The 12,459-nt window shown below is 37.0% G+C and overlaps 1 long non-coding RNA gene across 1 annotated transcript in view; it reads left to right on the top strand.

The window, feature by feature from the left end:
- The window catches only part of LOC114013789 (uncharacterized), a 30,069-nt gene that overhangs the window by 12,806 nt on the left and 4,804 nt on the right, over window positions 1-12,459 (top strand). Inside the window, exon 3 of the long non-coding RNA XR_003556976.2 lies at window positions 4,427-4,479. This is a non-coding gene — a long non-coding RNA (uncharacterized LOC114013789). The remainder of the gene's footprint in view (window positions 1-4,426; window positions 4,480-12,459) is intronic.

The raw sequence follows: 12,459 nt of genomic DNA, 5'->3' as shown, positions 1-12,459 counted from the left end.
AAAATTCTAGAAAACCAACCATTTAAAATAGTCATTACAGCTCCAGTGCCGGAGCACTGGACCTAACTCAGAAATCTTTTTTTGCATTATTTAAAAAAAAAAAAACAAAAACAAAAACCCAACCAAAAAAGAAGATTTATAATATGAAGTGCTCAAGGGTCAGTATAAATCAGGATTTGCTTTAGTGAGATAAGATCATAGTTTTGATGTTTTATTCTTAACGGGCATGATTTTAACCATCGTAACATGATTGAGTTCCCTCTGTTCAAGTGTATGTAGGAAATGTTACATGGGTTGGCTTGTTCAGGGCTCTGAAACCACTGCAAGCCACGTGCAATAGGAGATACCGCCTAACTCCAGTGTGACCTAGAGATGCAAAACTGAGTTGAAGGCCTTGTTTTACTTTCTGGCCACATCTGGTCAGCGAGAGTCCATTGTCCCAGAGCTTTGCTCACTAAAAAGGCATGGTAAAAAGGAGAGTAAAAATAAGCACAGCTCTGTGGGACCAGGTGCTTGCATAGCAGAAGAGCCAGCTGGGAATGTTTAGGCATGCTCTGCAGCCCCTCCTCCCTGGGAGTCTGAACTGGAGGGATAACTTCAGTAGGAAAATAGTGAAAAAACCACACTGGAAGTGCCATCTTGTGTTCTGCCATTTGCCTGCTGACCTAGGTTCACTCTCTGATTAAGTTAAGATGTTAGAAAAAACATTACATATGACTTGAGTTTGTTCTGGAGTAGAATTGTAAGCTAGAAGCAATTATTCAATTTAGACGTGTGTATCTGGGTTACTTAAAGACTTTGGAAATTATTTAATCTTGAAATGGAACTCATTAGAAGTTGCCTTACCATGTATTCTAGTATAAGGCTTCAAGATGCGAATGCCTCACAACCTAAAATGCTAAATGAGCCTCATGAGCCTCCGCTAAGACCCAGACAGATCAACTTGTTTTGTCTTTGCAGGGAGAGGGAATAACTACTGGAGCTTTATGAGCTCAAAATGACATAAAACCAATTACATTTTTGAGGCATATAAATTTGTCAGTCTAGCTATATATAAATAATTCCTTTCTTTACTGGAAGATTTCCTCAGTATTAGAAGGACCAAATTACCTTTCTGTTATTACTGAAGGGTCTAAACCCCAGAGGTGGTGTTCTTCTAAGGTAATCCTACATATATATACACACCAATATATATACCAATATAAGGTAATCCTTACCTTAGGAGGTAGGAAGATTTCATCCCTGCACTTACACAAAAAGAACAAGAAAGTTTTCCCAGGTAATGAACATTTTTGGAGACTTTAGAAGTTTCTTCATTTGTGTAAGGAGGAAATTAAGCTTTTTGTGGAGTTTATCAGATAGTAATTTGGGCATTGACATATCTGAAGAGTGGTTCCTGGACCCCGATGGTTGCTCTGTCCTGAGTAGGGACCAACAAATAATGGGAGGAGAGGAAGAGGACAGGAAAAATTGGGTCAGCAGCTGGAGTGAGAATGTGAAAAGTTACATTTCAGTTTAATAAACCTTTATGGAAAATGTTAGTTTGAGAACATGCTTACTGCATGGTTTGAAACATTCATTCTTTAAATCACTTAGGCAAAATTTTTGCTTACCAAACTAATATAAGGCAGTAGTGACACTGCACTGTTATCTGTGAGGCCAGCACTGATACTTACGCTTGCTTGAAAAGTACGAAACTTGGGTTCAATTCATCTATCAGCCTAAGGGCATTTGACTCCTGTCCAGGAGCTTGCTCAAAACATGATAAAGTATCTAATCTAATAAATTAATATTTTTCTATGAAACATTACTTACCAGCCTTTCTCTCATTGTGGAACATAGTGTAGGGAATTATAATTTTTTTCTGGTTCAAGAGCATTACCATCTTCATTTTCTAACAGAAATCAGCATATTTTAATATTAAACAAAAATCTTGACTTAAATAATTTCCCTGTGTATTAAGCTCGTTAAGAAGTATCAGGCTCTCAAATCCGTTAATTTAATATGAGTAGTGTCGCCTGCAGTAATGCTGCTGAATTTATTGCTGAAAGATAACATTTGGATAGAGAGACCATTCCCTTACAAATGACTTCTGAAAAGAAATCGCGGCCCTTATAGAACCTAATTTAATTAATCTTCTAGATGAAGGCAGTAGTCAGTAGGAAGAATCTGATGTTGTTTAGCCCAACTCTTATGAATATTAATATTCAATAGAATGATTCTCCTGTTTATTCATGAATACTATAAATGTGCATTCAGAGCTCCAGCTCTAAAAGTTGCCAGTAGTTGTTTTTCTTCCTCCATTCTTGTAAACAAAGACTCTCACTTTCCTTCATTTGATTTATACAAAATTTTAACAACAGAAATTATGGTGAAGACTCTCTTTTAAGGGTTAATGAATGTGGACCATGCCTGCCCTAAGCTGCACTTGGAGAACTCTGTGTGTCTGTGTGTATGATTTGCAAATAAACATCTACAGCACCTGACATTTTAAATTGCATAATTATGCTAGAATACATAAACAGAAGTACAGGTTTAGGTCCCTATGTGAACAGAATTTCACTATAAAAATCCTGTAAGAAGCTTTTCTTTAAAAGACCAGAATGAACCGACCTTTATCTTTTCATGTACAATGAATTAGCACAACGAGCAAATTGTTTAAGCAATATTAACCTGGACACAACAAACCTCAGACCTGGTAGTGTTGGAGTGGAGGCGTCACAGTTTCGCAGGGGGCTGGAAGATAGCCCCAGTTTTGCAGAGCCCTTCAGAGCTCCCTGCCCATGGAGCCGGGGGAGCCCCATGGTGCAGTTCTGCAGAGACAGCATCTCTCCCACATTTCCCCCCTTCAGGGACTCCCTGAACCTTGTCCTAAAGCTTCTGATCTCAATCATTCAGACAGCGGTTGTAGCTCCAGTGGGGTTTTATACAGTGAAGCTGGACCCAGCCTCTACCCACACAAACAACTGACCAGCTCTGTGCAAGATTTACATCTTTGGGGCCTAGAAAGAATAATAGGAAATACATTTCCCAAAAATGTAGTATTGACACTCTCTTAAGATGAAGCAATGTTTTGAAAAATATTAATTTTATTCAAATCACATGAATAAATATTAAGAAATATTAAAAGAGGTGGGACATTCATGTGAACCTTGTAAAGAGCAACAACCCTCAAGCAAAATTTCATTAGCTTTTCAAGACTTCATTATTTCCTGGAAATGCAGAGCAATACAGTATTCACTGATCAGCATTTCCCACCTTTCATTTGTAAAATACTTAGTAAAAAAATTAAAATCAAAACTATGATTTTGCAGGAAAGTACTTGAGGCATATAGAAGTCTAAAGCTGGATCTGAAATGGCTCTAGTAAAGAAAGGAAAGGAAACAGTTGAGAGAGTTTGCACTCAAATCTAAATTTTCACTGCAGTTTTATCTTCCCTAGTAGTTCTGAAACAGCAGCTTTTACTTGAAAATTACGTATTTGCCTTCAAGAGATTGCAACTTTGTTGTGCTCTGGTTGTACAAGGGTTCTATAGGCAACTGTGAGTCCACTATGGAATGGATCTCCATCTCTTTCCATATGAGATATATATATATATATATAATATTTTTTTAAAAAATTCATTCAGGCAAGTCATGTTTTAGAAGAGTTTCTGTTCTTTAGACTTTTTTTGTTGGAATATGGGTAAATGAAGGGACTTCGCTTGCTCTCTTTGCTCATTGTATCACAACAGATTAGTTCGAAACAGTTTACAATCACTCCCTCAGTAACACTGTAGTAAGCATAAAGGAAGGAAATATCCATAGTGTAGTATGACAGATATAGCAGAAGACAACTTTTGCTAAACCCCTGGAGATAATTACTTCAAGCTCAAGCAAAGAGTTTTTTGTACATGACCTCTTCACTGTTGCAGCAAATTTTTAGCTGATTTTGTGTTTTGTTACAGATTTATTATTTTTTCCCCAGAAATGCTGCATAATGTTATGGCTGCATATAGAATAATGGAATATTTTTAGATTAAAATGTATGTTGACTTGCTTAATTTAAGTATAATTGATTTTTAAAGGAGGCAATGCCATTTTTTGCAGTACACTGTTCACGTGTGAGAATACTCTGAATCTTGGTGGGTTAATCATTTGGGCCAGCAGACCTGTAACTGAGCTAAAACATTTATAGGAGGATGTAGGTTTTAATATTTCATCTTCTAGAAATATACTTCTGCTCTCATTACCATGGCTGAAGTAGATAAACCATGCAAAGAAAAGATGATAGTTGGTAGACAGGAGAGAGTATGATGAATTTGGATTTCTGAGTTAATGTAAGAGTAACAAGCAATTGTACCTCTGTTTTCAAAATGGTGTATTCTGGTAAGTTGTTGTTTCAGAGAGTGTTTCTCCTAAAATATGTTTTTCATTCCTCCATTAAGTATTTCAGGTACTGTGAAGAATTCCTTCAAGCCCGATGACACTGTCCTGAAGGGTAAGATACAACAAATAATTGTTGAAATGCTATTATGCCTTCGTCAGATGAGATCCTTTCCCTTCTCACTCGGGTACACTCTTGTGAAAACCTGAGGGCCATTGCCTTTGGTTCTGCAAACATGCTGCTGCCCTTAACAGGAACTGGGAACTTCCATATTGTGCTCAGACAAGATAAAACTCCGATAATCAGCACTTTTGGTTATCAGCACTCTATTACTCATAAAAAGAAAGGGTAACAGTTTTACACTTGCTAGTGGCAGCAAAAAATTGTTTGCCTGTCCTGCTGTAGGCTGCACAGAGCATGCTGAATCTTCCACTTTGATAGGGTGGGAAATATAACTGCTATGCTACGAGTGTAGCAGATAGATGTGTTTCTGTGTTGTTGATTAGTACAAAGTATGTGAGGCCTGACCTAGAACAATATTGCAGCTTAATTCTGTATTTGCAGAGATTATGTTTTTTATGTTAAGACACTGAGGCATTTACATGATGTGGATATTTTCCAAAAGCTAAAATAATCAAAAATGATTTTCCCATTCTAGTGCAACTGTTACAAGCAATGTAACAGCTGGTGATCTACAGTTCAGTGCGAGATGAACAAACTGGTCTATTCACCTGCAGAGCACAGATAAAAATTAATAAGAAAGCAGGAAGTTAAATAAATAATGAATAAACATCCAAAGGGGAGAAGGTGAAAGATGAGCAGCAACACATCCCAGTGTAATCAAGTTAGAAATTCTAATCAGTCATTAAAATAAAAGGTAAAGAGAGAAGAGTTTGCTCAGACTGAAGGTTTACTAAAACTTCAGTAATGATTTTAGATGCTAAGACAGGAACTGAATACATACCCTCTTCAGGCACTGTTGCTTGCAGACTCACTTAGAGTATTGCCATTGTTCTAATGTAACAGTATGGAAATACAGACTGTGATTTTGCTTTTAGAACAGAACTCATACACATGTAGGCAGTCAGGGATGGACCAAAGCACAGACAAAGCCAGACAGAAAAGCAGGCTTGGCTTCTGGTATTCCCCTGAAGTTTTCCAGAGCAGTGAGCTTCCACACATACCCAGAACTGGCCAGAGCAATTAGGCAAATAAGCTCCCACTTCACACCAGAAACCAGGGCACTGATAAAACACACACCAGGAAAACAAGCACTGTTTCAAAAGGCATTTGTAATTTATTTCTCTTTGATGTGAATCTTAAAGAACAGTTTTGCTGCTTTTCACACGGGAGTTTCATATCTTGAACTCAAGTTGAATTCCATTACTCTGAAACGGTATGTGTAGAGTCCCATCATCCCTGTTGAAGCCATACTATCATACAGCAAAGACTGCCAGGGTAAATCTTGGCTGTCATTATACTAAAAGAGAACACTCTGGCTAAAATTAACACATTATTTCTTTGAAAATGCTTTTCAAGTTACTTGACAAGTGTAGCTTCCCAGACTATTTTGACTCCACTTTTCATAACTAAAAAAAAAGAAAAAAAAGGAACAAAAGGGAGATATTAACTATTCCCTCTTTAATATGCAACGCAATTAAAAGAGCATGTGCTGTATGGTTTTGTTTTCCTTGTGAGAAGTTCTGTGGTGAACCGAGGAAGAAGCCCAGAGTTTGCTTACTTTCCAAGATGAGATGATCAGATTTTGATTCTTCCCTATCCAAACCTCATTTGCCTTATACTGAAATAAGTGTCTTCTAAAATGCTGACAAGGTCACATTTGTCATTCATAAAGTTTTGTGGGCCTGAGTCAAGGTCCTGCCGTGATGCAAGTATGCCCTTTCCTAGCTGTACATGTTACATGCTCAGTGGAAAAACCTGTGACGAAAGCACACTGCACATGTGGCACAGAGTTTCTCAAGGGTTCTGTCTCTGTATAAGCCAATAAAAAGTTCCTAAGACCATTCAAAGGCAATTAGCTCTCAGCAAGGAGCCCTTTCATGCCAAATTTGTGCTCCCCAGCCCAGCTGTTTCAGTTGCAAATATCTTTGGAAGAAGTTTGCAACAACAACTTTACAGCAAAGAAGAAAAGGTCTTGTCTTCCTCCTCCTTTTCCCTCTCAGTATGGAGATTACAGGGCATCTTTCTAGTCTCTCAACAAATACTTATCTTCCCTCAGAAACCAACCCTGATTTCATAATTTCAAATGTTATTTAAAACTTAGAGAATATAGAAAAGGACTGTACGTAATCTCAAACTCTAGTAGTTTTTTCCACATGCACATTGATACCAGAGCATAATGGTTAGCCTTAGCTTTTCCAGTTTTCTTGTAAGGCAAGTCAATTATGGCTCATCGTCTGGATGACATATAAACAAAAGCAGCAATTTTACCAATTGGTAAAAGTGCAAGACATCCATTCCACAGATAAATATTTTTTATTTACTGTTAAGTGATTATTTGTATTAACAGATGAAATGCCAGTCTTAAAATGACCAATATTTTCTCTCTGACTTGTCAACATTTTCATCAAGCTGGAAAACTTTCCCATTAAATTCACTTTGAAAAGAGAACTGTAAAGACTAAATTTATTACTCAACAGATGCTCATCACATTGCTTAATGCTTTATTTCATGGTCCATATTCATCATCCTTTTTTGATTCTTAAATCTATACCCAATTCTTTTTGAACATCTGGTGTTCTTTCTGTTCTATGTTTGTAACAGAATAATTTATTTGGGCAAAGTGTTTCTTCTTATAATGCTCTTAATCCTCATGGGTGTTTGGAACATAGGCAGGAGAACAGGACTTCTGCGATTAAATGTAAAGATGTTTGCAAGATTGTTTCATTTTCCGATAAATATAAATTTGTTCCTTCAATGACATCATCTGTTGGCAGCCTTTGACATAAATCTGCTGTTGCTGGGAACTGGGCAGAATGTCCTTGTAAAGGAAATTATTCTGTGAACAATTGATCTGTGTGCAGCCTTCAAGGTAAATTAAAAAATAAGCAGACTTAGATTTCTTTTTAGAATGAGTGTTAAACTTGGGGAATATAGTTTATTGAAAATTTACAAATTGTTCAACATATTTTCACATTAGCTGTTTGCCATATGCTATTTCATATTGATTTGCTTTTTGGTAAGAACATTTATCTAACGGGACTGTCATCATGCCGTCATCTGAATGGCTAATGTAGCAGTACTGAAAATAAAGGTTGCATTCTTGACATCTCAGTAGAAGACATTAAGATTTTTTTCAGGTCATAGATATTTTCTGAGAAAAATAAAATATTAATATGAAAACATCAGTATCTCACCATGGTGTTTTACATTGCATCTGAAATCTCATTCTGATCCTGTCAGCCACTGCATGCTCCACTCGTTTCAATGCTAATATGCACTAGCCAATGACACATGTGAAATTCGAACAAAGACTAAGAAACAGTTTTATTACATCGGAAAAATAATTAACAGCCCGTGACCCTTTGTTTAGTTGTTGCCTCTTGAGGAGCAGTACCACTTCAGTTCTTCTGACAGCATGAAAAGTAGCTCCCTCATCCCTCGTCTCCGCGCCTTTGCTGGGGACGGGGTGAGCAAAGCACCAGCAGACTCTTTACCTGCAGTAGTTCTGACAGCAGCATAACTTGGGCACAGGGGATGTGCCAGGTGATCTCTAGCTTTGCCCCTCTCTTATTCCTTCACATCACCAGCAAAGCTGCAAGCTTCATTTTGTTTGATACCATGAAGCATTAAGAGGATCTTCTTTTAAAAATAGGCAAAGCATTTGATCTCGTTCTGCACAGCGAATTTGTAGTACTGTTGAAACAAGCTGAAAGCTCTGAAGTGTGGAACATGGTACAGATGATAAAACCCCCGGCGCTTCCCTGCTGGATTCTGTAATGTACTCACATCTACTATGTAGGTCGCCTACTTAAAGAAATCTAATGGATTTCTACAATGGAAATAATTTGGCTATACTAGGCTGATAACAGTGTCTGCACACCAGCCACGCCGCTACAGCTTTTTGCCAACCCTGTGCTTGGTTTTCCATAGATAAAAAGCAAAACGAAAGCAAGTTCGTAGAAAACTTGCAGGTCCTAGGGCCTGGTGTAGGAGTGTGGAACTATTTTGTGACAGCTTGTCCTGCCTGCTGCTTTCAGGGAGGGTCTTTCAAGCCTAGTTTGGGTGTTTCTAAGGGCAGCCTGTATCAGCCTGCCTCCCGTGAACAAGGGGGGAGCGAGGAAAGGTGTGCAGATCAGGTCTCCCTGTTCCTCTTTAAGAGCAGATACATACTGCTGTGTGTAGCATGGAGAACATGGAGCACGTGGCACGGGAAGTCACATATTAACAGAGAACACAATGAAGCCCTCTCTTCTTGAAAGGAGAACTGAAAAGGTGGCAGTCCTTTCAGCCACCCTCGTGTGGAGCCCTGATTTTTGGGAAACAACAACTGCAACTTTTAGTAATATGGAAGTAATCACATGAAAAACCTTTACTTTTTCAAAAATAGATACTTCTGAATTCTGTTAATTTTTAGTTTTTCAATGTCATTATTGATGAAGCACCAGAAGACTGCGAACAGTGAAGCCTCTTTACAAGTTTTCATCATGCTGGTGCCTTGTCAGCCTGAAACACATAGAGATTTACATATATTTTCCCAAGAGGTTGCCATTTCTCTGACAAGTGTTGAAATAGTATTTGACATCTTTAATAAGAAAATGGAGCCAGGGAACAGAATGAGTAAATTAAAACAGCCAGTAATTTGATTCTAGTTTTGATCTAAAAATAATAATAAAAAAAAAGTCTAGACATGAATTGGTATTCAAAAAACTGGCATGGTTATAGAACTAATCCTTGTCTGGAATCAAACATTAGAGATTATTTATGATCAGCCAGCACAAGTTCAGAGTTCCACTGCTAAAAGTTGACATAAATAATTGGAAATCGGGAAGTGAATAAAATATCTAAATGGTAGATACCCTGGTTTATGAAACAATGTCTGGGTACAGTTGTATTTTCCTCTGCAGGGAATGGCTAACGTCTTTTACCTATAGAATAATATTAATCTTTATAATATTTTTCATTTTTTTTCAGTTGATATTTTTATTTGCTTCTAAATTCCGTGGGTTAACTTTAATAATTGCTTATTGATTGTTCCTATGCAGTGACTTATACACGATGCTCATATTCTTCGATTGTTCATATGCTCATGTTTTCTGCCTTGTTAGATCACTATGGATTTATTCAAAATCTTTTCCATTCTTGAGCTACCTGAAAAAATTTGGGTCATCTGTAAATTTTGTCAGTTCACCGCACTATTTCTATAAAACAGCTGAAAGAAAGAAATAATGGGAACAGCACCTATTCAGGTGGTTTGACATTCAGATTTTCAGTTGTTTAACTTCATCAATGTTAAATGGGTTTAAAGTATCCACGTAGGCTGCATCAGTTTGACTTAGGCCATGTTTTCCAAGAAATCATAGTTTAAAGTGAGAAAATGGTCATCTGTAATGATTCATCTGCTTAAACTGAGACATGGGAAAATGTACTGACAATGTGTAAATATTTATTTATTTATTTTTAGCAGGGATATGAAATGTTTAGAAAACCTATTTGTGTTAGGCTTGTTTTGTATCTTACTGGATAATTCATTAGTGATGTGTTATCTGATCAACTGATGGAAGTCTCAAAATCACGCATGACGTGGGATTGCTCGGTACAGAGGACACGCTAGCCCGTATTAGCTGTTATCTGGCAGACTGGTCTTTGCTCCCATTGCCTCTCAGCCTGAAATAGGACGCATGATGCACCCTTTCCTCACAATTGTAATAAAACCGTTAAGTGTTTGGAGAAGGTAAATGTGACAGACATCATATTTTTCTTGATATTTTTCCTGGAGACTTTAGTCCTTGTGAATCCAGAGAAAGGCTTGGAAGTGGCAGGACTGGTTCTGAGAGACAGAAATAAGTTTGAGTTCTCCGAGTATGATTTCTGGAGGTTCAACTGCTGATTCCAGGTGTTTGGGACTGCCAAAAGTTGGACACGTCATTTAGCAATTTTATATCCTTCCCTGGTAGGTCTCTTAATCCTGCTGTATTTAGAAGTAAAGGAAGCCTTTAATGTGATTGGATTCTGGAAGTTTGCATCTTGTAATGGCTGAGACATGCATAATGTGTGAAACAGCTGATGCCTAAACAATAACCTTGATGACCTGCTGAAGTCTGTCATCAGCTAAATTTCTTGTACTCAGTGCTTCAGATGGAATCTTTATAGACTATCACACAAGTTTCTAGTGAGATTCTGAAAGTAGTTGGGGGTTTGAAACCACAGCTGTGGCATATATAGTGAATTACTATAGCTCATTGCATTTATTTTTTAAATTATGTAAGCTAAGTAAGTGTATAACAGAGTTTCTAAATGAAAATTTGAATCATAACTTGCACATTTCCAAAAGATCCCCGAAAGATCCCTCAGTAATATACACTCTGCCACTTTATTTAATTAGAATTTTTAATTCTATTGAAGATTACTTTGCATTTTTAAACTCTGATATACTTGCTCTGATCTGATCCTTTCATTCTTAAGTTTCACCACAGTGCAGTAAATTTTAGTAATAACAATACAAAGAACAGTTAACATTTTTTTTTGTCATCATTGAAATTTGTTCAGCCATTCTGTATCCAGTTCTCATAACTTTTCCAAGTCAGTTTGGAGGAATACAGTGGGGCCTTGTTTTGGTCTCTTCTATGTGGATTTAATACCCACGTATTTATTGTTTCTGAAGAAGCAAAAAAAGAGCAAGTCTGTAAAGAGAAAAGGTAGTTAATGTTTTTTTGCAGCAAACATTAATTTCAATTTAGCTGTAAAATTAGGAGTTGAGTAAGGTGTTGGTTACAAAGCAAAGTGCTATGGTGTTAGCATCATTTTATGGGATTTTTCACATGAAGTTTTCCTCTTTTTGCCCTTCTAATAAAAGCATATGTGCTATTTCTGCTCCAAGGGCCTATTTCCTTTTCTTGTTATACCTGTGTGACTAAACCAGCTGCAAGAGATGATCTAGTTACAAATGAGTATCTGCCTGGCCCAACGGGTGTAGCTGACTTACCTAAATCTGCCCTCTCTCTTCAGGTTACTGTTCTACAAGTGAAAGAAGAAATCTAGAGAACCCTGACACTGCCAGTGCAGGTTTAATTTTAAATTCAAATTGTGAATCTTTTCACTGGTGTGGTCTCTACTCTATCCCCTTGGGTATAGTGATCTTGGTTTTGCTTAACTATTCTATGTTTCACGGGACACAAATGATGAAAATTTGTGTGAATCTGAGAATATTAATTTTGCTTAGAATATCAGACCCTGCTTTTTCTTCCTTTTCTCCATTCTCTTTGGTGAAAATGTACCAAAACTGGGATATGGTATCCAATATGCAATATGGAGAAATGTCACAATTTAAACCAAAGCATTTCCTTGAGCTAAAGATAGCTAAATTAACCAAAATATGTCAGGAATCTGCTAGGATGCTTTGTTTCATATCCAGCTTGGCAATACTCTAAACCAGTAACAATAAAGGTGAAAAGCAAGACCCTCATTAAGCAACAGGAAATGAAATCTAACAGATGGAGGTTAAATTTGTTAATGTTTGCAAAAACATTGAAATTTATAAAACATTCTTTCAGATAGGACAGCGCAAATGTCAGTTAAAAACCACAATATGTGTTTTATTCAATGACTTTCAAATATTTGAGTCTCATATTAACCCATTCATCCCTACAAGTAGCACCCTATTTGAAAACGTCTACCTGGTGAGACAGTCGTGAAATTTATTTTTTTTATGTCTGTTTATTAAGTGATCCATGATAGTGGATTCTCATGGGATAGTTACAATTTAATTCCTAATACTATTTGCCTGAATTATTCATTTGCTCTGTTACTGCAGTGATTTGGGGGCAAAGGTGGTAATGCTTAGCTATATTTCTAGGAGTTCTTAAAAATAATTGCACTAGAAATCATGCACTGAGAACCTACTTATTATTCTTA

The sequence above is a fragment of the Falco peregrinus genome, chromosome 2, assembly GCF_023634155.1.
Source record: "Falco peregrinus isolate bFalPer1 chromosome 2, bFalPer1.pri, whole genome shotgun sequence".
Classification (NCBI taxonomy): domain Eukaryota; kingdom Metazoa; phylum Chordata; class Aves; order Falconiformes; family Falconidae; genus Falco; species Falco peregrinus.
Note: the sequence above shows the minus strand (reverse complement) of the source record. Positions and strands in the feature narration are given on the sequence as shown.